Below are 26,124 nucleotides of genomic sequence, written 5' to 3' on the forward strand. Positions count from 1 at the left end.
TATATATGGAGAGGTACAAGCTTCAACTCGATTTTACAGTGAAAACTGCAGGAACTTCAAACCGGCACTAGGAAACAGACAGAGAAACCAGAGTAAAAGTTGCTCCTGCAACCCGTTCCCTTTGTGCTAGATGAACGAACGTCTCTCCACATGCTCAGTTCTGAGAGATAGGTGTGTGTGAAAGCCGTCCTTCACCTAGCTAGTTGGGAACACAGAGTTTCTTTTCAGTAGCAAACTCCATTCCATACATATATATGGAGAGGTACAAGCTTCAACTCGATTTTACAGTGAAAACTGCAGGAACTTCAAACCGGCACTAGGAAACAGACAGAGAAACCAGAGTAAAAGTTGCTCCTGCAAACCGTTCCATTTGTGCTAGATGAACGAACGTCTCTCCACATGCTCAGTTCTGAGAGATAGGTTTGTGTGAACGCCGTCCTTCACCTAGCTAGTTGGGAACACAGAGTTTCTTTTCAGTTGCAAACTCCATTCCATACATATATATGGAGAGGTACAAGCTTCAACTCGATTTTACAGTGAAATCTGCAGGAATTTCAAACCGGCACTAGGAAACAGACAGAGAAACCAGAGTAAAAGTTGCTCCTGCAACCCGTTCCCTTTGTGCTAGATGAACGAACGTCTCTCCACATGCTCAGTTCTGAGAGATAGGTGTGTGTGAAAGCCGTCCTTCACCTAGCTAGTTGGGAACACAGAGTTTCTTTACAGTTGCAAACTCCATTCCATACATATATATGGAGAGGTACAAGCTTCAACTCGATTTTACAGTGAAAACTGCAGGAACTTCAAACCGGCACTAGGAAACAGACAGAGAAACCAGAGTAAAAGTTGCTCCTGCAACCCGTTCCCTTTGTGCTAGATGAACGAACGTCTCTCCACATGCTCAGTTCTGAGAGATAAGTGTGTGTGAAAGCCGTCCTTCACCTAGCTAGTTGGGAACACAGAGTTTCTTTTCAGTTGCAAAGTCCATTCCATACATATATATGGAGAGGTACAAGCTTCAACTCGATTTTACAGTGAAAACTGCAGGAACTTCAAACCGGCACTAGGAAACAGACAGAGAAACCAGAGTAAAAGTTGCTCCTGCAAACCGTTCCATTTGTGCTAGATGAACGAACGTCTCTCCACATGCTCAGTTCTGAGAGATAGGTTTGTGTGAAAGCCGTCCTTCACCTAGCTAGTTGGGAACACAGAGTTTCTTTTCAGTTGCAAACTCCATTCCATACATATATAAGGAGAGGTACAAGCTTCAACTCGATTTTACAGTGAAAACTGCAGGAATATCAAACCGGCACTAGGAAACAGACAGAGAAACCAGAGTAAAAGTTGCTCCTGCAACCCGTTCCCTTTGTGCTAGATGAACGAACGTCTCTCCACATGCTCAGTTCTGAGAGATAGGTGTGTGTGAAAGCCGTCCTTCACCTAGCTAGTAGGGAACACAGAGTTTCTTTACAGTTGCAAACTCCATTCCATACATATATATGGAGAGGTACAAGCTTCAACTCGATTTTACAGTGAAAACTGCAGGAACTTCAAACCGGCACTAGGAAACAGACAGAGAAACCAGAGTAAAAGTTGCTCCTGCAACCCGTTCCCTTTGTGCTAGATGAACGAACGTCTCTCCACATGCTCAGTTCTGAGAGATAAGTGTGTGTGAAAGCCGTCCTTCACCTAGCTAGTTGGGAACACAGAGTTTCTTTTCAGTTGCAAAGTCCATTCCATACATATATATGGAGAGGTACAAGCTTCAACTCGATTTTACAGTGAAAACTGCAGGAACTTCAAACCGGCACTAGGAAACAGACAGAGAAACCAGAGTAAAAGTTGCTCCTGCAACCCGTTCCCTTTGTGCTAGATGAACGAACGTCTCTCCACATGCTCAGTTCTGAGAGATAGGTGTGTGTGAAATCCGTCCTTCACCTAGGTAGTTGGGAACACAGAGTTCCTTTTCAGTTGCAAAATCCATTCCCTACATATATATGGAGAGGTACAAGCTTCAACTCGATTTTACAGTGAAAACTGCAGGAACTTCAAACCGGCACTAGGAAACAGACAGAGAAACCAGAGTAAAAGTTGCTCCTGCAACCCGTTCCCTTTGTGCTAGATGAACGAACGTCTCTCCACATGCTCAGTTCTGAGAGATAGGTGTGTGTGAAAGCCGTACTTCACCTAGCTAGTTGGGAACACAGAGTTTCTTTTCAGTTGCAAACTCCATTCCATACATATATATGGAGAGGTACAAGCTTCAACTCGATTTTACAGTGAAAACTGCAGGAACTTCAAACCGGCACTAGGAAACAGACAGAGGAACCAGAGTAAAAGTTGCTCCTGCAACCCGTTCCATTTGTGCTAGATGAACGAACGTCTCTCCACATGCTCAGTTCTGAGAGATAGGTTTGTGTGAACGCCGTCCTTCACCTAGCTAGTTGGCAACACAGAGTTTCTTTTCAGTTGCAAACTCCATTCCATACATATATAAGGAGAGGTACAAGCTTCAACTCGATTTTACAGTGAAAACTGCAGGAATTTCAAACCGGCACTAGGAAACAGACAGAGAAACCAGAGTAAAAGTTGCTCCTGCAACCCGTTCCCTTTGTGCTAGATGAACGAACGTCTCTCCACATGCTCAGTTCTGAGAGATAGGTGTGTGTGAAAGCCGTCCTTCACCTAGCTAGTTGGGAACACAGAGTTTCTTTACAGTTGCAAACTCCATTCCATACATATATATGGAGAGGTACAAGCTTCAACTCGATTTTACAGTGAAAACTGCAGGAACTTCAAACCGGCACTAGGAAACAGACAGAGAAACCAGAGTAAAAGTTGCTCCTGCAACCCGTTCCCTTTGTGCTAGATGAACGAACGTCTCTCCACATGCTCAGTTCTGAGAGATAAGTGTGTGTGAAAGCCGTCCTTCACCTAGCTAGTTGGGAACACAGAGTTACTTTTCAGTTGCAAAGTCCATTCCATACATATATATGGAGAGGTACAAGCTTCAACTCGATTTTACAGTGAAAACTGCAGGAACTTCAAACCGGCACTAGGAAACAGACAGAGAAACCAGAGTAAAAGTTGCTCCTGCAACCCGTTCCCTTTGTGCTAGATGAACGAACGTCTCTCCACATGCTCAGTTCTGAGAGATAGGTGTGTGTGAAAGCCGTCCTTCACCTAGCTAGTTGGGAACACAGAGTTTCTTTTCAGTTGCAAACTCCATTCCATACATATATATGGAGAGGTACAAGCTTCAACTCGATTTTACAGTGAAAACTGCAGGAACTTCAAACCGGCACTAGGAAACAGACAGAGAAACCAGAGTAAAAGTTGCTCCTGCAAACCGTTCCATTTGTGCTAGATGAACGAACGTCTCTCCACATGCTCAGTTCTGAGAGATAGGTTTGTGTGAAAGCCGTCCTTCACCTAGCTAGTTGGGAACACAGAGTTTCTTTTCAGTTGCAAACTCCATTCCATACATATATGAGAGGTACAAGCTTCAACTCGATTTTACAGTGAAAACTGCAGGAATTTCAAACCGGCACTAGGAAACAGACAGAGAAACCAGAGTAAAAGTTGCTCCTGCAAACCGTTCCATTTGTGCTAGATGAACGAACGTCTCTCCACATGCTCAGTTCTGAGAGATAGGTGTGTGTGAAAGCCGTCCTTCACCTAGCTAGTTGGGAACACAGAGTTTCTTTACAGTTGCAAACTCCATTCCATACATATATATGGAGAGGTACAAGCTTCAACTCGATTTTACAGTGAAAACTGCAGGAACTTCAAACCGGCACTAGGAAACAGACAGAGAAACCAGAGTAAAAGTTGCTCCTGCAACCCGTTCCCTTTGTGCTAGATGAACGAACGTCTCTCCACATGCTCAGTTCTGAGAGATAAGTGTGTGTGAAAGCCGTCCTTCACCTAGCTAGTTGGGAACACAGAGTTTCTTTTCAGATGCAAACTCCATTCCATACATATATATGGAGAGGTACAAGCTTCAACTCGATTTTACAGTGAAAACTGCAGGAACTTCAAACCGGCACTAGGAAACAGACAGAGAAACCAGAGTAAAAGTTGCTCCTGCAACCCGTTCCCTTTGTGCTAGATGAACGAACGTCTCTCCACATGCTCAGTTCTGAGAGATAGGTGTGTGTGAAAGCCGTCCTTCACCTAGCTAGTTGGGAACACAGAGTTTCTTTTCAGTTGCAAACTCCATTCCATACATATATATGGAGAGGTACAAGCTTCAACTCGATTTTACAGTGAAAACTGCAGGAACTTCAAACCGGCACTAGGAAACAGACAGAGAAACCAGAGTAACAGTTGCTCCTGCAACCCGTTCCCTTTGTGCTAGATGAACGAACGTCTCTCCACATGCTCAGTTCTGAGAGAAAAGTGTGTGTGAAAGACGTCCTTCAACTAGCTAGTTGGGAACACAGAGTTTCTTTTCAGTTGCAAAGTCCATTCCATACATATATATGGAGAGGTACAAGCTTCAACTCGATTTTACAGTGAAAACTGCAGGAACTTCAAACCGGCACTAGGAAACAGACAGAGAAACCAGAGTGAAAGTTGCTCCTGCAACCCGTTCCCTTTGTGCTAGATGAACGAACGTCTCTCCACATGCTCAGTTCTGAGAGATAAGTGTGTGTGAAAGCCGTCCTTCACCTAGCTAGTTGGGAACACAGAGTTTCTTTTCAGTTGCAAACTCCATTCCATACATATATATGGAGAGGTACAAGCTTCAACTCGATTTTACAGTGAAAACTGCAGGAACTTCAAACCGGCACTAGGAAACAGACAGAGAAACCAGAGTAAAAGTTGCTCCTGCAACCCGTTCCCTTTGTGCTAGATGAACGAACGTCTCTCCACATGCTCAGTTCTGAGAGATAAGTGTGTGTGAAAGCCGTCCTTCACCTAGCTAGTTGGGAACACAGAGTTTCTTTTCAGTTGCAAACTCCATTCCATACATATATATGGAGAGGTACAAGCTTCAACTCGATTTTACAGTGAAAACTGCAGGAACTTCAAACCGGCACTAGGAAACAGACAGAGAAACCAGAGTAAAAGTTGCTCCTGCAACCCGTTCCCTTTGTGCTAGATGAACGAACGTCTCTCCACATGCTCAGTTCTGAGAGATAGGTGTGTGTGAAAGCCGTCCTTCACCTAGCTAGTTGGGAACACAGAGTTTCTTTTCAGTTGCAAAGTCCATTCCATACATATATATGGAGAGGTACAAGCTTCAACTCGATTTTACAGTGAAAACTGCAGGAACTTCAAACCGGCACTAGGAAACAGACAGAGAAACCAGAGTAAAAGTTGCTCCTGCAACCCGTTCCCTTTGTGCTAGATGAACGAACGTCTCTCCACATGCTCAGTTCTGAGAGATAGGTGTGTGTGAAATCCGTCCTTCACCTAGGTAGTTGGGAACACAGAGTTCCTTTTCAGTTGCAAACCCCATTCCATACATATATATGGAGAGGTACAAGCTTCAACTCGATTTTACAGTGAAAACTGCAGGAACTTCAAACCGGCACTAGGAAACAGACAGAGAAACCAGAGTAAAAGTTGCTCCTGCAACCCGTTCCCTTTGTGCTAGATGAACGAACGTCTCTCCACATGCTCAGTTCTGAGAGATAGGTGTGTGTGAAAGCCGTCCTTCACCTAGCTAGTTGGGAACACAGAGTTTCTTTTCAGTTGCAAACTCCATTCCATACATATATAAGGAGAGGTACAAGCTTCAACTCGATTTTACATTGAAAACTGCAGGAACTTCAAACCGGCACTAGGAAACAGACAGAGAAACCAGAGTAAAAGTTGCTCCTGCAACCCGTTCCCTTTGTGCTAGATGAACGAACGTCTCTCCACATGCTCAGTTCTGAGAGATAAGTGTGTGTGAAAGCCGTCCTTCACCTAGCTAGTTGGGAACACAGAGTTTCTTTTCAGTTGCAAACTCCATTCCATACATATATATGGAGAGGTACAAGCTTCAACTCGATTTTACAGTGAAAACTGCAGGAACTTCAAACCGGCACTAGGAAACAGACAGAGAAACCAGAGTAAAATTTGCTCCTGCAACCCGTTCCCTTTGTGCTAGATGAACGAACGTCTCTCCACATGCTCAGTTCTGAGAGATAAGTGTGTGTGAAAGCCGTCCTTCACCTAGCTAGTTGGGAACACAGAGTTTCTTTTCAGTTGCAAACTCCATTCCATACATATATATGGAGAGGTACAAGCTTCAACTCGATTTTACAGTGAAAACTGCAGGAACTTCAAACCGGCACTAGGAAACAGACAGAGAAACCAGAGTAAAAGTTGCTCCTGCAACCCGTTCCCTTTGTGCTAGATGAACGAACGTCTCTCCACATGCTCAGTTCTGAGAGATAGGTGTGTGTGAAAGCCGTCCTTCACCTAGCTAGTTGGGAACACAGAGTTTCTTTTCAGTTGCAAACTCCATTCCATACATATATATGGAGAGGTACAAGCTTCAACTCGATTTTACAGTGAAAACTGCAGGAACTTCAAACCGGCACTAGGAAACAGACAGAGGAACCAGAGTAAAAGTTGCTCCTGCAACCCGTTCCATTTGTGCTAGATGAACGAACGTCTCTCCACATGCTCAGTTCTGAGACATAAGTGTGTGTGAAAGCCGTCCTACAACTAGCTAGTTGGGAACACAGAGTTTCTTTTCAGTTGCAAACTCCATTCCATACATATATATGGAGAGGTACAAGCTTCAACTCGATTTTACAGTGAAAACTGCAGGAACTTCAAACCGGCACTAGGAAACAGACAGAGAAACCAGAGTAAAAGTTGCTCCTGCAACCCGTTCCCTTTGTGCTAGATGAACGAACGTCTCTCCACATGCTCAGTTCTGAGAGATAGGTGTGTGTGAAAGCCGTCCTTCACCTAGCTAGTTGGGAACACAGAGTTTCTTTTCAGTTGCAAAGTCCATTCCATACATATATATGGAGAGGTACAAGCTTCAACTCGATTTTACAGTGAAAACTGCAGGAACTTCAAACCGGCACTAGGAAACAGACAGAGAAACCAGAGTAAAAGTTGCTCCTGCAACCCGTTCCCTTTGTGCTAGATGAACGAACGTCTCTCCACATGCTCAGTTCTGAGAGATAGGTGTGTGTGAAATCCGTCCTTCACCTAGCTAGTTGGGAACACAGAGTTCCTTTTCAGTTGCAAACCCCATTCCCTACATATATATGGAGAGGTACAAGCTTCAACTCGATTTTACAGTGAAAACTGCAGGAACTTCAAACCGGCACTAGGAAACAGACAGAGAAACCAGAGTAAAAGTTGCTCCTGCAACCCGTTCCCTTTGTGCTAGATGAACGAACGTCTCTCCACATGCTCAGTTCTGAGAGATAGGTGTGTGTGAAAGCCGTCCTTCACCTAGCTAGTTGGGAACACAGAGTTTCTTTTCAGTTGCAAACTCCATTCCATACATATATAAGGAGAGGTACAAGCTTCAACTCGATTTTACATTGAAAACTGCAGGAACTTCAAACCGGCACTAGGAAACAGACAGAGAAACCAGAGTAAAAGTTGCTCCTGCAACCCGTTCCCTTTGTGCTAGATGAACGAACGTCTCTCCACATGCTCAGTTCTGAGAGATAAGTGTGTGTGAAAGCCGTCCTTCACCTAGCTAGTTGGGAACACAGAGTTTCTTTTCAGTTGCAAACTCCATTCCATACATATATATGGAGAGGTACAAGCTTCAACTCGATTTTACAGTGAAAACTGCAGGAACTTCAAACCGGCACTAGGAAACAGACAGAGAAACCAGAGTAAAAGTTGCTCCTGCAACCCGTTCCCTTTGTGCTAGATGAACGAACGTCTCTCCACATGCTCAGTTCTGAGAGATAAGTGTGTGTGAAAGCCGTCCTTCACCTAGCTAGTTGGGAACACAGAGTTTCTTTTCAGTTGCAAACTCCATTCCATACATATATATGGAGAGGTACAAGCTTCAACTCGATTTTACAGTGAAAACTGCAGGAACTTCAAACCGGCACTAGGAAACAGACAGAGAAACCAGAGTAAAAGTTGCTCCTGCAACCCGTTCCCTTTGTGCTAGATGAACGAACGTCTCTCCACATGCTCAGTTCTGAGAGATAGGTGTGTGTGAAAGCCGTCCTTCACCTAGCTAGTTGGGAACACAGAGTTTCTTTTCAGTTGCAAACTCCATTCCATACATATATATGGAGAGGTACAAGCTTCAACTCGATTTTACAGTGAAAACTGCAGGAACTTCAAACCGGCACTAGGAAACAGACAGAGGAACCAGAGTAAAAGTTGCTCCTGCAACCCGTTCCATTTGTGCTAGATGAACGAACGTCTCTCCACATGCTCAGTTCTGAGACATAAGTGTGTGTGAAAGCCGTCCTACAACTAGCTAGTTGGGAACACAGAGTTTCTTTTCAGTTGCAAACTCCATTCCATACATATATATGGAGAGGTACAAGCTTCAACTCGATTTTACAGTGAAAACTGCAGGAACTTCAAACCGGCACTAGGAAACAGACAGAGAAACCAGAGTAAAAGTTGCTCCTGCAACCCGTTCCCTTTGTGCTAGATGAACGAACGTCTCTCCACATGCTCAGTTCTGAGAGATAGGTGTGTGTGAAAGCCGTCCTTCACCTAGCTAGTTGGGAACACAGAGTTTCTTTTCAGTTGCAAAGTCCATTCCATACATATATATGGAGAGGTACAAGCTTCAACTCGATTTTACAGTGAAAACTGCAGGAACTTCAAACCGGCACTAGGAAACAGACAGAGAAACCAGAGTAAAAGTTGCTCCTGCAAACCGTTCCATTTGTGCTAGATGAACGAACGTCTCTCCACATGCTCAGTTCTGAGAGATAGGTTTGTGTGAAAGCCGTCCTTCACCTAGCTAGTTGGGAACACAGAGATTCTTTTCAGTTGCAAACTCCATTCCATACATATATAAGGAGAGGTACAAGCTTCAACTCGATTTTACAGTGAAAACTGCAGGAATTTCAAACCGGCACTAGGAAACAGACAGAGAAACCAGAGTAAAAGTTGCTCCTGCAACCCGTTCCCTTTGTGCTAGATGAACGAACGTCTCTCCACATGCTCAGTTCTGAGAGATAGGTGTGTGTGAAAGCCGTCCTTCACCTAGCTAGTTGGGAACACAGAGTTTCTTTTCAGATGCAAACTCCATTCCATACATATATATGGAGAGGTACAAGCTTCAACTCGATTTTACAGTGAAAACTGCAGGAACTTCAAACCGGCACTAGGAAACAGACAGAGAAACCAGAGTAAAAGTTGCTCCTGCAACCCGTTCCCTTTGTGCTAGATGAACGAACGTCTCTCCACATGCTCAGTTCTGAGAGATAGGTGTGTGTGAAAGCCGTCCTTCACCTAGCTAGTTGGGAACACAGAGTTTCTTTTCAGTTGCAAACTCCATTCCATACATATATATGGAGAGGTACAAGCTTCAACTCGATTTTACAGTGAAAACTGCAGGAACTTCAAACCGGCACTAGGAAACAGACAGAGAAACCAGAGTAAAAGTTGCTCCTGCAAACCGTTCCCTTTGTGCTAGATGAACGAACGTCTCTCCACATGCTCAGTTCTGAGAGAAAAGTGTGTGTGAAAGACGTCCTTCACCTAGCTAGTTGGGAACACAGAGTTTCTTTTCAGTTGCAAACTCCATTCCATACATATATATGGAGAGGTACAAGCTTCAACTCGATTTTACAGTGAAAACTGCAGGAACTTCAAACCGGCACTAGGAAACAGACAGAGAAACCAGAGTGAAAGTTGCTCCTGCAACCCGTTCCCTTTGTGCTAGATGAACGAACGTCTCTCCACATGCTCAGTTCTGAGAGATAAGTGTGTGTGAAAGCCGTCCTTCACCTAGCTAGTTGGGAACACAGAGTTTCTTTTCAGTTGCAAACTCCATTCCATACATATATATGGAGAGGTACAAGCTTCAACTCGATTTTACAGTGAAAACTGCAGGAACTTCAAACCGGCACTAGGAAACAGACAGAGAAACCAGAGTAAAAGTTGCTCCTGCAACCCGTTCCCTTTGTGCTAGATGAACGAACGTCTCTCCACATGCTCAGTTCTGAGAGATAAGTGTGTGTGAAAGCCGTCCTTCACCTAGCTAGTTGGGAACACAGAGTTTCTTTTCAGTTGCAAACTCCATTCCATACATATATATGGAGAGGTACAAGCTTCAACTCGATTTTACAGTGAAAACTGCAGGAACTTCAAACCGGCACTAGGAAACAGACAGAGAAACCAGAGTAAAAGTTGCTCCTGCAACCCGTTCCCTTTGTGCTAGATGAACGAACGTCTCTCCACATGCTCAGTTCTGAGAGATAGGTGTGTGTGAAAGCCGTCCTTCACCTAGCTAGTTGGGAACACAGAGTTTCTTTTCAGTTGCAAACTCCATTCCATACATATATATGGAGAGGTACAAGCTTCAACTCGATTTTACAGTGAAAACTGCAGGAACTTCAAACCGGCACTAGGAAACAGACAGAGAAACCAGAGTAAAATTTGCTCCTGCAACCCGTTCCCTTTGTGCTAGATGAACGAACGTCTCTCCACATGCTCAGTTCTGAGAGATAGGTGTGTGTGAATTCCGTACTTCACCTAGCTAGTTGGGAACACAGAGTTCCTTTTCAGTTGCAAACCCCATTCCCTACATATATATGGAGAGGTACAAGCTTCTCCTCGATTTTACAGTGAAAACTGCAGGAACTTCAAACCGGCACTAGGAAACAGACAGAGAAACCAGAGTAAAAGTTGCTCCTGCAACCCGTTCCCTTTGTGCTAGATGAACGAACGTCTCTCCACATGCTCAGTTCTGAGAGATAAGTGTGTGTGAAAGCCTTCCTTCACCTAGCTAGTTGGGAACACAGAGTTTCTTTTCAGTTGCAAACTCCATTCCATACATATATATGGAGAGGTACAAGCTTCAACTCGATTTTACAGTGAAAACTGCAGGAACTTCAAACCGGCACTAGGAAACAGACAGAGAAACCAGAGTAAAAGTTGCTCCTGCAACCCGTTCCCTTTGTGCTAGATGAACGAACGTCTCTCCACATGCTCAGTTCTGAGAGATAGGTGTGTGTGAAAGCCGTCCTTCACCTAGCTAGTTGGGAACACAGAGTTCCTTTTCAGTTGCAAACTCCATTCCCTACATATATAAGGAGAGGTACAAGCTTCAATTCGATTTTACAGTGAAAACTGCAGGAACTTCAAACCGGCACTAGGAAACAGACAGAGAAACCAGAGTAAAAGTTGCTCCTGCAACCCGTTCCCTTTGTGCTAGATGAACGAACGTCTCTCCACATGCTCAGTTCTGAGAGATAGGTGTGTGTGAAAGCCGTCCTTCACCTAGCTAGTTGGGAACACAGAGATTCTTTTCAGTTGCAAACTCCATTCCATACATATATATGGAGAGGTACAAGCTTCAACTCGATTTTACGGTGAAAACTGCAGGAACTTCAAACCGGCACTAGGAAACAGACAGAGAAACCAGAGTAAAAGTTGCTCCTGCAACCCGTTCCCTTTGTGCTAGATGAACGAACGTCTCTCCACATGCTCAGTTCTGAGAGATAGGTGTGTGTGAAAGCCGTCCTTCACCTAGCTAGTTGGGAACACAGAGTTTCTTTTCAGTTGCAAACTCCATTCCATACATATATATGGAGAGGTACAAGCTTCAACTCGATTTTACAGTGAAAACTGCAGGAACTTCAAACCGGCACTAGGAAACAGACAGAGAAACCAGAGGAAAAGTTGCTCCTGCAACCCGTTCCCTTTGTGCTAGATGAACGAACGTCTCTCCACATGCTCAGTTCTGAGAGATAGGTGTGTGTGAAAGCCGTCCTTCACCTAGCTAGTTGGGAACACAGAGTTTCTTTTCAGTTGCAAACTCCATTCCATACATATATATGGAGAGGTACAAGCTTCAACTCGATTTTACAGTGAAAACTGCAGGAACTTCAAACCGGCACTAGGAAACAGACAGAGAAACCAGAGTAAAAGTTGCTCCTGCAACCCGTTCCCTTTGTGCTAGATGAACGAACGTCTCTCCACATGCTCAGTTCTGAGAGATAGGTGTGTGTGAAAGCCGTCCTTCACCTAGCTAGTTGGGAACACAGAGTTTCTTTTCAGTTGCAAACTCCATTCCATACATATATATGGAGAGGTACAAGCTTCAACTCGATTTTACGGTGAAAACTGCAGGAACTTCAAACCGGCACTAGGAAACAGACAGAGAAACCAGAGTAAAAGTTGCTCCTGCAACCCGTTCCCTTTGTGCTAGATGAACGAACGTCTCTCCACATGCTCAGTTCTGAGAGATAGGTGTGTGTGAAAGCCGTCCTTCACCTAGCTAGTTGGGAACACAGAGTTTCTTTTCAGTTGCAAACTCCATTCCATACATATATATGGAGAGGTACAAGCTTCAACTCGATTTTACAGTGAAAACTGCAGGAACTTCAAACCGGCACTAGGAAACAGACAGAGAAACCAGAGTAAAAGTTGCTCCTGCAACCCGTTCCCTTTGTGCTAGATGAACGAACGTCTCTCCACATGCTCAGTTCTGAGAGATAAGTGTGTGTGAAAGCCGTCCTTCACCTAGCTAGTTTGGAACACAGAGTTTCTTTTCAGTTGCAAACTCCATTCCATACATATATATGGAGAGGTACAAGCTTCAACTCGATTTTACAGTGAAAACTGCAGGAACTTCAAACCGGCACTAGGAAACAGACAGAGAAACCAGAGTAAAAGTTGCTCCTGCAAACCGTTCCCTTTGTGCTAGATGAACGAACGTCTCTCCACATGCTCAGTTCTGAGAGATAGGTGTGTGTGAAAGCCGTCCTTCACCTAGCTAGTTGGGAACACAGAGTTTCTTTTCAGTTGCAAACTCCATTCCATACATATATATGGAGAGGTACAAGCTTCAACTCGATTTTACAGTGAAAACTGCAGGAACTTCAAACCGGCACTAGGAAACAGACAGAGAAACCAGAGGAAAAGTTGCTCCTGCAACCCGTTCCCTTTGTGCTACATGAACGAACATCTCTCCACATGCTCAGTTCTGAGAGATAGGTGTGTGTGAAAGCCGTCCTTCACCTAGCTAGTTGGGAACACAGAGTTTCTTTTCAGTTGCAAACTCCATTCCATACATATATAAGGAGAGGTACAAGCTTCAACTCGATTTTACAGTGAAAACTGCAGGAACTTCAAACCGGCACTAGGAAACAGACAGAGAAACCAGAGTAAAAGTTGCTCCTGCAACCCGTTCCCTTTGTGCTAGATGAACGAACGTCTCTCCACATGCTCAGTTCTGAGAGATAGGTGTGTGTGAAAGCCGTCCTTCACCTAGCTAGTTGGGAACACAGAGTTTCTTTTCAGTTGCAAACTCCATTCCATACATATATATGGAGAGGTACAAGCTTCAACTCGATTTTACAGTGAAAACTGCAGGAACTTCAAACCGGCACTAGGAAACAGACAGAGAAACCAGAGGAAAAGTTGCTCCTGCAACCCGTTCCCTTTGTGCTAGATGAACGAACGTCTCTCCACATGCTCAGTTCTGAGAGATAGGTGTGTGTGAAAGCCGTCCTTCACCTAGCTAGTTGGGAACACAGAGTTTCTTTTCAGTTGCAAACTCCATTCCATACATATATAAGGAGAGGTACAAGCTTCAACTCGATTTTACAGTGAAAACTGCAGGAACTTCAAACCGGCACTAGGAAACAGACAGAGAAACCAGAGTAAAAGTTGCTCCTGCAACCCGTTCCCTTTGTGCTAGATGAACGAACGTCTCTCCACATGCTCAGTTCTGAGAGATAGGTGTGTGTGAAAGCCGTCCTTCACCTAGCTAGTTGGGAACACAGAGTTTCTTTTCAGTTGCAAACTCCATTCCATACATATATATGGAGAGGTACAAGCTTCAACTCGATTTTACAGTGAAAACTGCAGGAACTTCAAACCGGCACTAGGAAACAGACAGAGAAACCAGAGGAAAAGTTGCTCCTGCAACCCGTTCCCTTTGTGCTAGATGAACGAACGTCTCTCCACATGCTCAGTTCTGAGAGATAGGTGTGTGTGAAAGCCGTCCTTCACCTAGCTAGTTGGGAACACAGAGTTCCTTTTCAGTTGCAAACTCCATTCCCTACATATATATGGAGAGGTACAAGCTTCAACTCGATTTTACAGTGAAAACTGCAGGAACTTCAAACCGGCACTAGGAAACAGACAGAGAAACCAGAGTAAAAGTTGCTCCTGCAACCCGTTCCCTTTGTGCTAGATGAACGAACGTCTCTCCACATGCTCAGTTCTGAGAGATAATTGTGTGTGAAAGCCTTCCTTCACCTAGCTAGTTGGGAACACAGAGTTTCTTTTCAGTTGCAAACTCCATTCCATACATATATAAGGAGAGGTACAAGCTTCAACTCGATTTTACAGTGAAAACTGCAGGAACTTCAAACCGGCACTAGGAAACAGACAGAGAAACCAGAGTAAAAGTTGCTCCTGCAACCCGTTCCCTTTGTGCTAGATGAACGAACGTCTCTCCACATGCTCAGTTCTGAGAGATAGGTGTGTGTGAAAGCCGTCCTTCACCTAGCTAGTTGGGAACACAGAGTTTCTTTTCAGTTGCAAACTCCATTCCATACATATATATGGAGAGGTACAAGCTTCAACTCGATTTTACAGTGAAAACTGCAGGAACTTCAAACCGGCACTAGGAAACAGACAGAGAAACCAGAGTAAAAGTTGCTCCTGCAACCCGTTCCCTTTGTGCTAGATGAACGAACGTCTCTCCACATGCTCAGTTCTGAGAGATAGGTGTGTGTGAAAGCCGTCCTTCACCTAGCTAGTTGGGAACACAGAGTTTCTTTTCAGTTGCAAACTCCATTCCATACATATATATGGAGAGGTACAAGCTTCAACTCGATTTTACAGTGAAAACTGCAGGAACTTCAAACCGGCACTAGGAAACAGACAGAGAAACCAGAGTAAAAGTTGCTCCTGCAACCCGTTCCCTTTGTGCTAGATGAACGAACGTCTCTCCACATGCTCAGTTCTGAGAGATAGGTGTGTGTGAAAGCCGTCCTTCACCTAGCTAGTTGGGAACACAGAGATTCTTTTCAGTTGCAAACTCCATTCCATACATATATATGGAGAGGTACAAGCTTCAACTCGATTTTACGGTGAAAACTGCAGGAACTTCAAACCGGCACTAGGAAACAGACAGAGAAACCAGAGTAAAAGTTGCTCCTGCAACCCGTTCCCTTTGTGCTAGATGAACGAACGTCTCTCCACATGCTCAGTTCTGAGAGATAGGTGTGTGTGAAAGCCGTCCTTCACCTAGCTAGTTGGGAACACAGAGTTTCTTTTCAGTTGCAAACTCCATTCCATACATATATATGGAGAGGTACAAGCTTCAACTCGATTTTACAGTGAAAACTGCAGGAACTTCAAACCGGCACTAGGAAACAGACAGAGAAACCAGAGGAAAAGTTGCTCCTGCAACCCGTTCCCTTTGTGCTAGATGAACGAACGTCTCTCCACATGCTCAGTTCTGAGAGATAGGTGTGTGTGAAAGCCGTCCTTCACCTAGCTAGTTGGGAACACAGAGTTTCTTTTCAGTTGCAAACTCCATTCCATACATATATATGGAGAGGTACAAGCTTCAACTCGATTTTACAGTGAAAACTGCAGGAACTTCAAACCGGCACTAGGAAACAGACAGAGAAACCAGAGTAAAAGTTGCTCCTGCAACCCGTTCCCTTTGTGCTAGATGAACGAACGTCTCTCCACATGCTCAGTTCTGAGAGATAGGTGTGTGTGAAAGCCGTCCTTCACCTAGCTAGTTGGGAACACAGAGATTCTTTTCAGTTGCAAACTCCATTCCATACATATATATGGAGAGGTACAAGCTTCAACTCGATTTTACGGTGAAAACTGCAGGAACTTCAAACCGGCACTAGGAAACAGACAGAGAAACCAGAGTAAAAGTTGCTCCTGCAACCCGTTCCCTTTGTGCTAGATGAACGAACGTCTCTCCACATGCTCAGTTCTGAGAGATAGGTGTGTGTGAAAGCCGTCCTTCACCTAGCTAGTTGGGAACACAGAGTTTCTTTTCAGTTGCAAACTCCATTCCATACATATATATGGAGAGGTACAAGCTTCAACTCGATTTTACAGTGAAAACTGCAGGAACTTCAAACCGGCACTAGGAAACAGACAGAGAAACCAGAGGAAAAGTTGCTCCTGCAACCCGTTCCCTTTGTGCTAGATGAACGAACGTCTCTCCACATGCTCAGTTCTGAGAGATAGGTGTGTGTGAAAGCCGTCCTTCACCTAGCTAGTTGGGAACACAGAGTTTCTTTTCAGTTGCAAACTCCATTCCATACATATATATGGAGAGGTACAAGCTTCAACTCGATTTTACAGTGAAAACTGCAGGAACTTCAAACCGGCACTAGGAAACAGACAGAGAAACCAGAGTAAAAGTTGCTCCTGCAACCCGTTCCCTTTGTGCTAGATGAACGAACGTCTCTCCACATGCTCAGTTCTGAGAGATAAGTGTGTGTGAAAGCCGTCCTTCACCTAGCTAGTTTGGAACACAGAGTTTCTTTTCAGTTGCAAACTCCATTCCATACATATATATGGAGAGGTACAAGCTTCAACTCGATTTTACAGTGAAAACTGCAGGAACTTCAAACCGGCACTAGGAAACAGACAGAGAAACCAGAGTAAAAGTTGCTCCTGCAACCCGTTCCCTTTGTGCTAGATGAACGAACGTCTCTCCACATGCTCAGTTCTGAGAGATAGGTGTGTGTGAAAGCCGTCCTTCACCTAGCTAGTTGGGAACACAGAGTTTCTTTTCAGTTGCAAACTCCATTCCATACATATATATGGAGAGGTACAAGCTTCAACTCGATTTTACAGTGAAAACTGCAGGAACTTCAAACCGGCACTAGGAAACAGACAGAGAAACCAGAGGAAAAGTTGCTCCTGCAACCCGTTCCCTTTGTGCTACATGAACGAACATCTCTCCACATGCTCAGTTCTGAGAGATAGGTGTGTGTGAAAGCCGTCCTTCACCTAGCTAGTTGGGAACACAGAGTTTCTTTTCAGTTGCAAACTCCATTCCATACATATATAAGGAGAGGTACAAGCTTCAACTCGATTTTACAGTGAAAACTGCAGGAACTTCAAACCGGCACTAGGAAACAGACAGAGAAACCAGAGTAAAAGTTGCTCCTGCAACCCGTTCCCTTTGTGCTAGATGAACGAACGTCTCTACACATGCTCAGTTCTGAGAGATAAGTGTGTGTGAAAGCCGTCCTTCACCTAGCTAGTTGGGAACACAGAGTTTCTTTTCAGTTGCAAACTCCATTCCATACATATATATGGAGAGGTACAAGCTTCAACTCGATTTTACAGTGAAAACTGCAGGAACTTCAAACCGGCACTAGGAAACAGACAGAGAAACCAGAGGAAAAGTTGCTCCTGCAACCCGTTCCCTTTGTGCTAGATGAACGAACGTCTCTCCACATGCTCAGTTCTGAGAGATAGGTGTGTGTGAAAGCCGTCCTTCACCTAGCTAGTTGGGAACACAGAGTTTCTTTTCAGTTGCAAACTCCATTCCATACATATATATGGAGAGGTACAAGCTTCAACTCGATTTTACAGTGAAAACTGCAGGAACTTCAAACCGGCACTAGGAAACAGACAGAGAAACCAGAGGAAAAGTTGCTCCTTCAACACGTTCCTTTTGTGCTAGATGAACGAACGTCTCTCCACATGCTCAGTTCTGAGAGATAGGTGTGTGTGAAAGCAGTCCTTCACCTAGCTAGTTGGGAACACAGAGTTTCTTTTCAGTTGCAAACTCCATTCCATACATATATATGGAGAGGTACAAGCTTCAACTCGATTTTACAGTGAAAACTGCAGGAACTTCAAACCGGCACTAGGAAACAGACAGAGAAACCAGAGTAAAAGTTGCTCGTGCAACCCGTTCCCTTTGTGCTAGATGAACGAACGTCTCTCCACATGCTCAGTTCTGAGAGATAAGTGTGTGTGAAAGCCGTCCTTCACCTAGCTAGTTTGGAACACAGAGTTTCTTTTCAGTTGCAAACTCCATTCCATACATATATATGGAGAGGTACAAGCTTCAACTCGATTTTACAGTGAAAAATGCAGGAACTTCAAACCGGCACTAGGAAACAGACAGAGAAACCAGAGTAAAAGTTGCTCCTGCAACCCGTTCCCTTTGTGCTAGATGAACGAACGTCTCTCCACATGCTAAGTTCAGAGAGATACGTGTGTGTGAAAGCCGTCCTTCACCTAGCTAGTTGGGAACACAGAGTTTCTTTTCAGTTGCAAACTCCATTCCATACATATATATGGAGAGGTACAAGCTTCAACTCGATTTTACAGTGAAAACTGCAGGAACTTCAAACCGGCACTAGGAAACAAACAGAGAAACCAGAGGAAAAGTTGCTCCTGCAACCCGTTCCCTTTGTGCTAGATGAACGAACGTCTCTCCACATGCTCAGTTCTGAGAGATAGGTGTGTGTGAAAGCCGTCCTTCACCTAGCTAGTTGGGAACACAGAGTTTCTTTTCAGTTGCAAACTACATTCCATACATATATATGGAGAGGTACAAGCTTCAACTCGATTTTACAGTGAAAACTGCAGGAACTTCAAACCGGCACTAGGAAACAGACAGAGAAACCAGAGTAAAAGTTGCTCCTGCAACCCGTTCCCTTTGTGCTAGATGAACGAACGTCTCTCCACATGCTCAGTTCTGAGAGATAGGTGTGTGTGAAAGCCGTCCTTCACCTAGCTAGTTGGGAACACAGAGTTTCTTTTCAGTTGCAAACTCCATTCCCTACATATATATGGAGAGGTACAAGCTTCAACTCGATTTTACAGTGAAAACTGCAGGAACTTCAAACCGGCACTAGGAAACAGACAGAGAAACCAGAGTAAAAGTTGCTCCTGCAACCCGTTCCCTTTGTGCTAGATGAACGAACGTCTCTCCACATGCTCAATTCTGAGAGATAGGTGTGTGTGAAAGCCGTCCTTCACCTATCTAGTTGGGAACACAGAGTTTCATTTCAGTTGCAAACTCCATTCCATACATATATATGGAGAGGTACAAGCTTCAACTCGATTTTACAGTGAAAACTGCAGGAACTTCAAACCGGCACTAGGAAACAGACAGAGAAACCAAAGTAAAAGTTGCTCCTGCAACCCGTTCCCTTTGTGCTAGATGAACGAACGTCTCTCCACATGCTCAGTTCTGAGAGATAGGTGTGTGTGAAAGCCGTCCTTCACCTAGCTAGTTGGGAACACAGAGTTTCTTTTCAGTCGCAAACTCCATTCCATACATATATATGGAGAGGTACAAGCTTCAACTCGATTTTACAGTGAAAACTGCAGGAACTTCAAACCGGCACTAGGAAACAGACAGAGAAACCAGAGTAAAAGTTGCTCCTGCAACCCGTTCCCTTTGTGCTAGATGAACGAACGTCTCTCCACATGCTCAGTTCTGAGAGATAGGTGTGTGTGAAAGCCGTCCTTCACCTAGCTAGTTGGGAACACAGAGTTTCTTTTCAGTCGCAAACTCCATTCCATACATATATATGGAGAGGTACAAGCTTCAACTCGATTTTACAGTGAAAACTGCAGGAACTTCAAACCGGCACTAGGAAACAGACAGAGAAACCAGAGTAAAAGTTGCTCCTGCAACCCGTTCCCTTTGTGCTAGATGAACGAACGTCTCTCCACATGCTCAGTTCTGAGAGATAGGTGTGTGTGAAAGCCGTCCTTCACCTAGCTAGTTGGGAACACAGAGTTTCTTTTCAGTTGCAAACTCCATTCCATACATATATATGGAGAGGTACAAGCTTCAACTCGATTTTACAGTGAAAACTGCAGGAACTTCAAACCGGCACTAGGAAACAGACAGAGAAACCAGAGTAAAAGTTGCTCCTGCAACCCGTTCCCTTTGTGCTAGATGAACGAACGTCTCTCCACATGCTCAGTTCTGAGAGATAGGTGTGTGTGAAAGCCGTCCTTCAGCTAGCTAGTTGGGAACACAGAGTTTCTTTTCAGTTGCAAACTCCATTCCATACATATATATGGAGAGGTACAAGCTTCAACTCGATTTTACAGTGAAAACTGCAGGAACTTCAAACCGGCACTAGGAAACAGACAGAGAAACCAGAGTAAAAGTTGCTCCTGCAACCCGTTCCCTTTGTGCTAGATGAACGAACGTCTCTCCACATGCTCAGTTCTGAGAGATAGGTGTGTGTGAAAGCCGTCCTTCACCTAGCTAGTTGGGAACACAGAGATTCTTTTCAGTTGCAAACTCCATTCCATACATATATATGGAGAGGTACAAGCTTCAACTCGATTTTACAGTGAAAACTGCAGGAACTTCAAACCGGCACTAGGAAACAGACAGAGAAAACAGAGTAAAAGTTGCTCCTGCAACCCGTTCCCTTTGTGCTAGATGAACGAACGTCTCTCCACATGCTCAGTTCTGAGAGATAGGTGTGTGTGAAAGCCGTCCTTCACCTAGCTAGTTGGGAACACAGAGTTTCTTTTCAGTTGCAAACTCCATTCCATACATATATATGGAGAGGTACAAGCTTCAACTCGATTTTACAGTGAAAACTGCAGGAACTTCAAACCGGCACTAGGAAACAGACAGAGAAACCAGAGTAAAAGTTGCTCCTGCAACCCGTTCCCTTTGTGCTAGATGAACGAACGTCTCTCCACATGCTCAGTTCTGAGAGATAGGTGTGTGTGAAAGCCGTCCTTCAGCTAGCTAGTTGGGAACACAGAGTTTCTTTTCAGTTGCAAACTCCATTCCATACATATATATGGAGAGGTACAAGCTTCAACTCGATTTTACAGTGAAAACTGCAGGAACTTCAAACCGGCACTAGGAAACAGACAGAGAAACCAGAGTAAAAGTTGCTCCTGCAACCCGTTCCCTTTGTGCTAGATGAACGAACGTCTCTCCACATGCTCAGTTCTGAGAGATAGGTGTGTGTGAAAGCCGTCCTTCACCTAGCTAGTTGGGAACACAGAGTTTCTTTTCAGTTGCAAACTCCATTCCATACATATATATGGAGAGGTACAAGCTTCAACTCGATTTTACAGTGAAAACTGCAGGAACTTCAAACCGGCACTAGGAAACAGACAGAGAAACCAGAGTAAAAGTTGCTCCTGCAACCCGTTCCCTTTGTGCTAGATGAACGAACGTCTCTCCACATGCTCAGTTCTGAGAGATAGGTGTGTGTGAAAGCCGTCCTTCACCTAGCTAGTTGGGAACACAGAGTTTCTTTTCAGTTGCAAACTCCATTCCATACATATATATGGAGAGGTACAAGCTTCAACTCGATTTTACAGTGAAAACTGCAGGAACTTCAAACCGGCACTAGGAAACAGACAGAGAAAACAGAGTAAAAGTTGCTCCTGCAACCCGTTCCCTTTGTGCTAGATGAACGAACGTCTCTCCACATGCTCAGTTCTGAGAGATAGGTGTGTGTGAAAGCCGTCCTTCACCTAGCTAGTTGGGAACACAGAGTTTCTTTTCAGTTGCAAACTCCATTCCATACATATATATGGAGAGGTACAAGCTTCAACTCGATTTTACAGTGAAAACTGCAGGAACTTCAAACCGGCACTAGGAAACAGACAGAGAAACCAGAGTAAAAGTTGCTCCTGCAACCCGTTCCCTTTCTGCTACATGAACGAACGTCTCTCCACATGCTCAGTTCTGAGAGATAAGTGTGTGTGAAAGCCGTCCTTCACCTAGCTAGTTGGGAACACAGAGTTTCTTTTCAGTTGCAAACTCCATTCCATACATATATATGGAGAGGTACAAGCTTCACCTCGATTTTACAGTGAAAACTGCAGGAACTTCAAACCGGCACTAGGAAACAGACAGAGAAACCAGAGTAAAAGTTGCTCCTGCAACCCGTTCCCTTTGTGCTAGATGAACGAACGTCTCTCCACATGCTCAGTTCTGAGAGATAGGTGTGTGTGAAAGCCGTCCTTCACCTAGCTAGTTGGGAACACAGAGTTTCTTTTCAGTTGCAAACTCCATTCCATACATATATAAGGAGAGGTACAAGCTTCAACTCGATTTTACAGTGAAAACTGCAGGAACTTCAAACCGGCACTAGGAAACAGACAGAGAAACCAGAGTAAAAGTTGCTCCTGCAACCCGTTCCCTTTGTGCTAGATGAACGAACGTCTCTACACATGCTCAGTTCTGAGAGATAAGTGTGTGTGAAAGCCGTCCTTCACCTAGCTAGTTGGGAACACAGAGTTTCTTTTCAGTTGCAAACTCCATTCCATACATATATATGGAGAGGTACAAGCTTCAACTCGATTTTACAGTGAAAACTGCAGGAACTTCAAACCGGCACTAGGAAACAGACAGAGAAACCAGAGTAAAAGTTGCTCCTGCAAACCGTTCCCTTTGTGCTAGATGAACGAACGTCTCTCCACATGCTCAGTTCTGAGAGATAGGTGTGTGTGAAAGCCGTCCTTCACCTAGCTAGTTGGGAACACAGAGTTTCTTTTCAGTTGCAAAATCCATTCCATACATATATATGGAGAGGTACAAGCTTCAACTCGATTTTACAGTGAAAACTGCAGGAACTTCAAACCGGCACTAGGAAACAGACAGAGAAACCAGAGGAAAAGTTGCTCCTTCAACACGTTCCTTTTGTGCTAGATGAACGAACGTCTCTCCACATGCTCAGTTCTGAGAGATAGGTGTGTGTGAAAGCAGTCCTTCACCTAGCTAGTTGGGAACACAGAGTTTCTTTTCAGTTGCAAACTCCATTCCATACATATATATGGAGAGGTACAAGCTTCAACTCGATTTTACAGTGAAAACTGCAGGAACTTCAAACCGGCACTAGGAAACAGACAGAGAAACCAGAGTAAAAGTTGCTCGTGCAACCCGTTCCCTTTGTGCTAGATGAACGAACGTCTCTCCACATGCTCAGTTCTGAGAGATAAGTGTGTGTGAAAGCCGTCCTTCACCTAGCTAGTTTGGAACACAGAGTTTCTTTTCAGTTGCAAACTCCATTCCATACATATATATGGAGAGGTACAAGCTTCAACTCGATTTTACAGTGAAAAATGCAGGAACTTCAAACCGGCACTAGGAAACAGACAGAGAAACCAGAGTAAAAGTTGCTCCTGCAACCCGTTCCCTTTGTGCTAGATGAACGAACGTCTCTCCACATGCTCAGTTCAGAGAGATACGTGTGTGTGAAAGCCGTCCTTCACCTAGCTAGTTTGGAACACAGAGTTTCTTTTCAGTTGCAAACTCCATTCCATACATATATATGGAGAGGTACAAGCTTCAACTCGATTTTACAGTGAAAACTGCAGGAACTTCAAACCGGCACTAGGAAACAGACAGAGAAACCAGAGGAAAAGTTGCTCCTGCAACCCGTTCCCTTTGTGCTAGATGAACGAACGTCTCTCCACATGCTCAGTTCTGAGAGATAGGTGTGTGTGAAAGCCGTCCTTCACCTAGCTAGTTGGGAACACAGAGTTTCTTTTCAGTTGCAAACTACATTCCATACATATATATGGAGAGGTACAAGCTTCAACTCGATTTTACAGTGAAAACTGCAGGAACTTCAAACCGGCACTAGGAAACAGACAGAGAAACCAGAGTAAAAGTTGCTCCTGCAACCCGTTCCCTTTGTGCTAGATGAACGAACCTCTCTCCACATGCTCAGTTCTGAGAGATAAGTGTGTGTGAAAGCCGTCCTTCACCTAGCTAGTTGGGAACACAGAGTTTCTTTTCAGTTGCAAACTCCATTCCCTACATATATATGGAGAGGTACAAGCTTCAACTCGATTTTACAGTGAAAACTGCAGGAACTTCAAACCGGCACTAGGAAACAGACAGAGAAACCAGAGTAAAAGTTGCTCCTGCAACCCGTTCCCTTTGTGCTAGATGAACGAACGTCTCTCCACATGCTCAATTCTGAGAGATAGGTGTGTGTGAAAGCCGTCCTTCACCTATCTAGTTGGGAACACAGAGTTTCATTTCAGTTGCAAACTCCATTCCATACATATATATGGAGAGGTACAAGCTTCAACTCGATTTTACAGTGAAAACTGCAGGAACTTCAAACCGGCACTAGGAAACAGACAGAGAAACCAAAGTAAAAGTTGCTCCTGCAACCCGTTCCCTTTGTGCTAGATGAACGAACGTCTCTCCACATGCTCAGTTCTGAGAGATAGGTGTGTGTGAAAGCCGTCCTTCACCTAGCTAGTTGGGAACACAGAGTTTCTTTTCAGTTGCAAACTCCATTCCATACATATATATGGAGAGGTACAAGCTTCAACTCGATTTTACAGTGAAAACTGCAGGAACTTCAAACCGGCACTAGGAAACAGACAGAGAAACCAGAGTAAAAGTTGCTCCTGCAACCCGTTCCCTTTGTGCTAGATGAACGAACGTCTCTCCACATGCTCAGTTCTGAGAGATAGGTGTGTGTGAAAGCCGCCCTTCAGCTAGCTAGTTGGGAACACAGAGTTTCTTTTCAGTTGCAAACTCCATTCCATACATATATATGGAGAGGTACAAGCTTCAACTCGATTTTACAGTGAAAACTGCAGGAACTTCAAACCGGCACTAGGAAACAGACAGAGAAACCAGAGTAAAAGTTGCTCCTGCAACCCGTTCCCTTTGTGCTAGATGAACGAACGTCTCTCCACATGCTCAGTTCTGAGAGATAAGTGTGTGTGAAAGCCGTCCTTCACCTAGCTAGTTGGGAACACAGAGTTTCTTTTCAGTTGCAAACTCCATTCCATACATATATATGGAGAGGTACAAGCTTCAACTCGATTTTACAGTGAAAACTGCAGGAACTTCAAACCGGCACTAGGAAACAGACAGAGAAAACAGAGTAAAAGTTGCTCCTGCAACCCGTTCCCTTTGTGCTAGATGAACGAACGTCTCTCCACATGCTCAGTTCTGAGAGATAGGTGTGTGTGAAAGCCGTCCTTCACCTAGCTAGTTGGGAACACAGAGTTTCTTTTCAGTTGCAAACTCCATTCCATACATATATATGGAGAGGTACAAGCTTCAACTCGATTTTACAGTGAAAACTGCAGGAACTTCAAACCGGCACTAGGAAACAGACAGAGAAACCAGAGTAAAAGTTGCTCCTGCAACCCGTTCCCTTTGTGCTAGATGAACGAACGTCTCTCCACATGCTCAGTTCTGAGAGATAGGTGTGTGTGAAAGCCGTCCTTCAGCTAGCTAGTTGGGAACACAGAGTTTCTTTTCAGTTGCAAACTCCATTCCATACATATATATGGAGAGGTACAAGCTTCACCTCGATTTTACAGTGAAAACTGCAGGAACTTCAAACCGGCACTAGGAAACAGACAGAGAAACCAGAGTAAAAGTTGCTCCTGCAACCCGTTCCCTTTGTGCTAGATGAACGAACGTCTCTCCACATGCTCAGTTCTGAGAGATAGGTGTGTGTGAAAGCCGTCCTTCACCTAGCTAGTTGGGAACACAGAGTTTCTTTTCAGTTGCAAACTCCATTCCATACATATATATGGAGAGGTACAAGCTTCAACTCGATTTTACAGTGAAAACTGCAGGAACTTCAAACCGGCACTAGGAAACAGACAGAGAAACCAGAGTAAAAGTTGCTCCTGCAACCCGTTCCCTTTGTGCTAGATGAACGAACGTCTCTCCACATGCTCAGTTCTGAGAGATAGGTGTGTGTGAAAGCCGTCCTTCACCTAGCTAGTTGGGAACACAGAGTTTCTTTTCAGTTGCAAACTCCATTCCATACATATATATGGAGAGGTACAAGCTTCAACTCGATTTTACAGTGAAAACTGCAGGAACTTCAAACCGGCACTAGGAAACAGACAGAGAAAACAGAGTAAAAGTTGCTCCTGCAACCCGTTCCCTTTGTGCTAGATGAACGAACGTCTCTCCACATGCTCAGTTCTGAGAGATAGGTGTGTGTGAAAGCCGTCCTTCACCTAGCTAGTTGGGAACACAGAGTTTCTTTTCAGTTG

Source organism: Camelus bactrianus, chromosome 9, assembly GCF_048773025.1.
Source record: "Camelus bactrianus isolate YW-2024 breed Bactrian camel chromosome 9, ASM4877302v1, whole genome shotgun sequence".
Lineage (NCBI taxonomy): Eukaryota > Metazoa > Chordata > Mammalia > Artiodactyla > Camelidae > Camelus > Camelus bactrianus.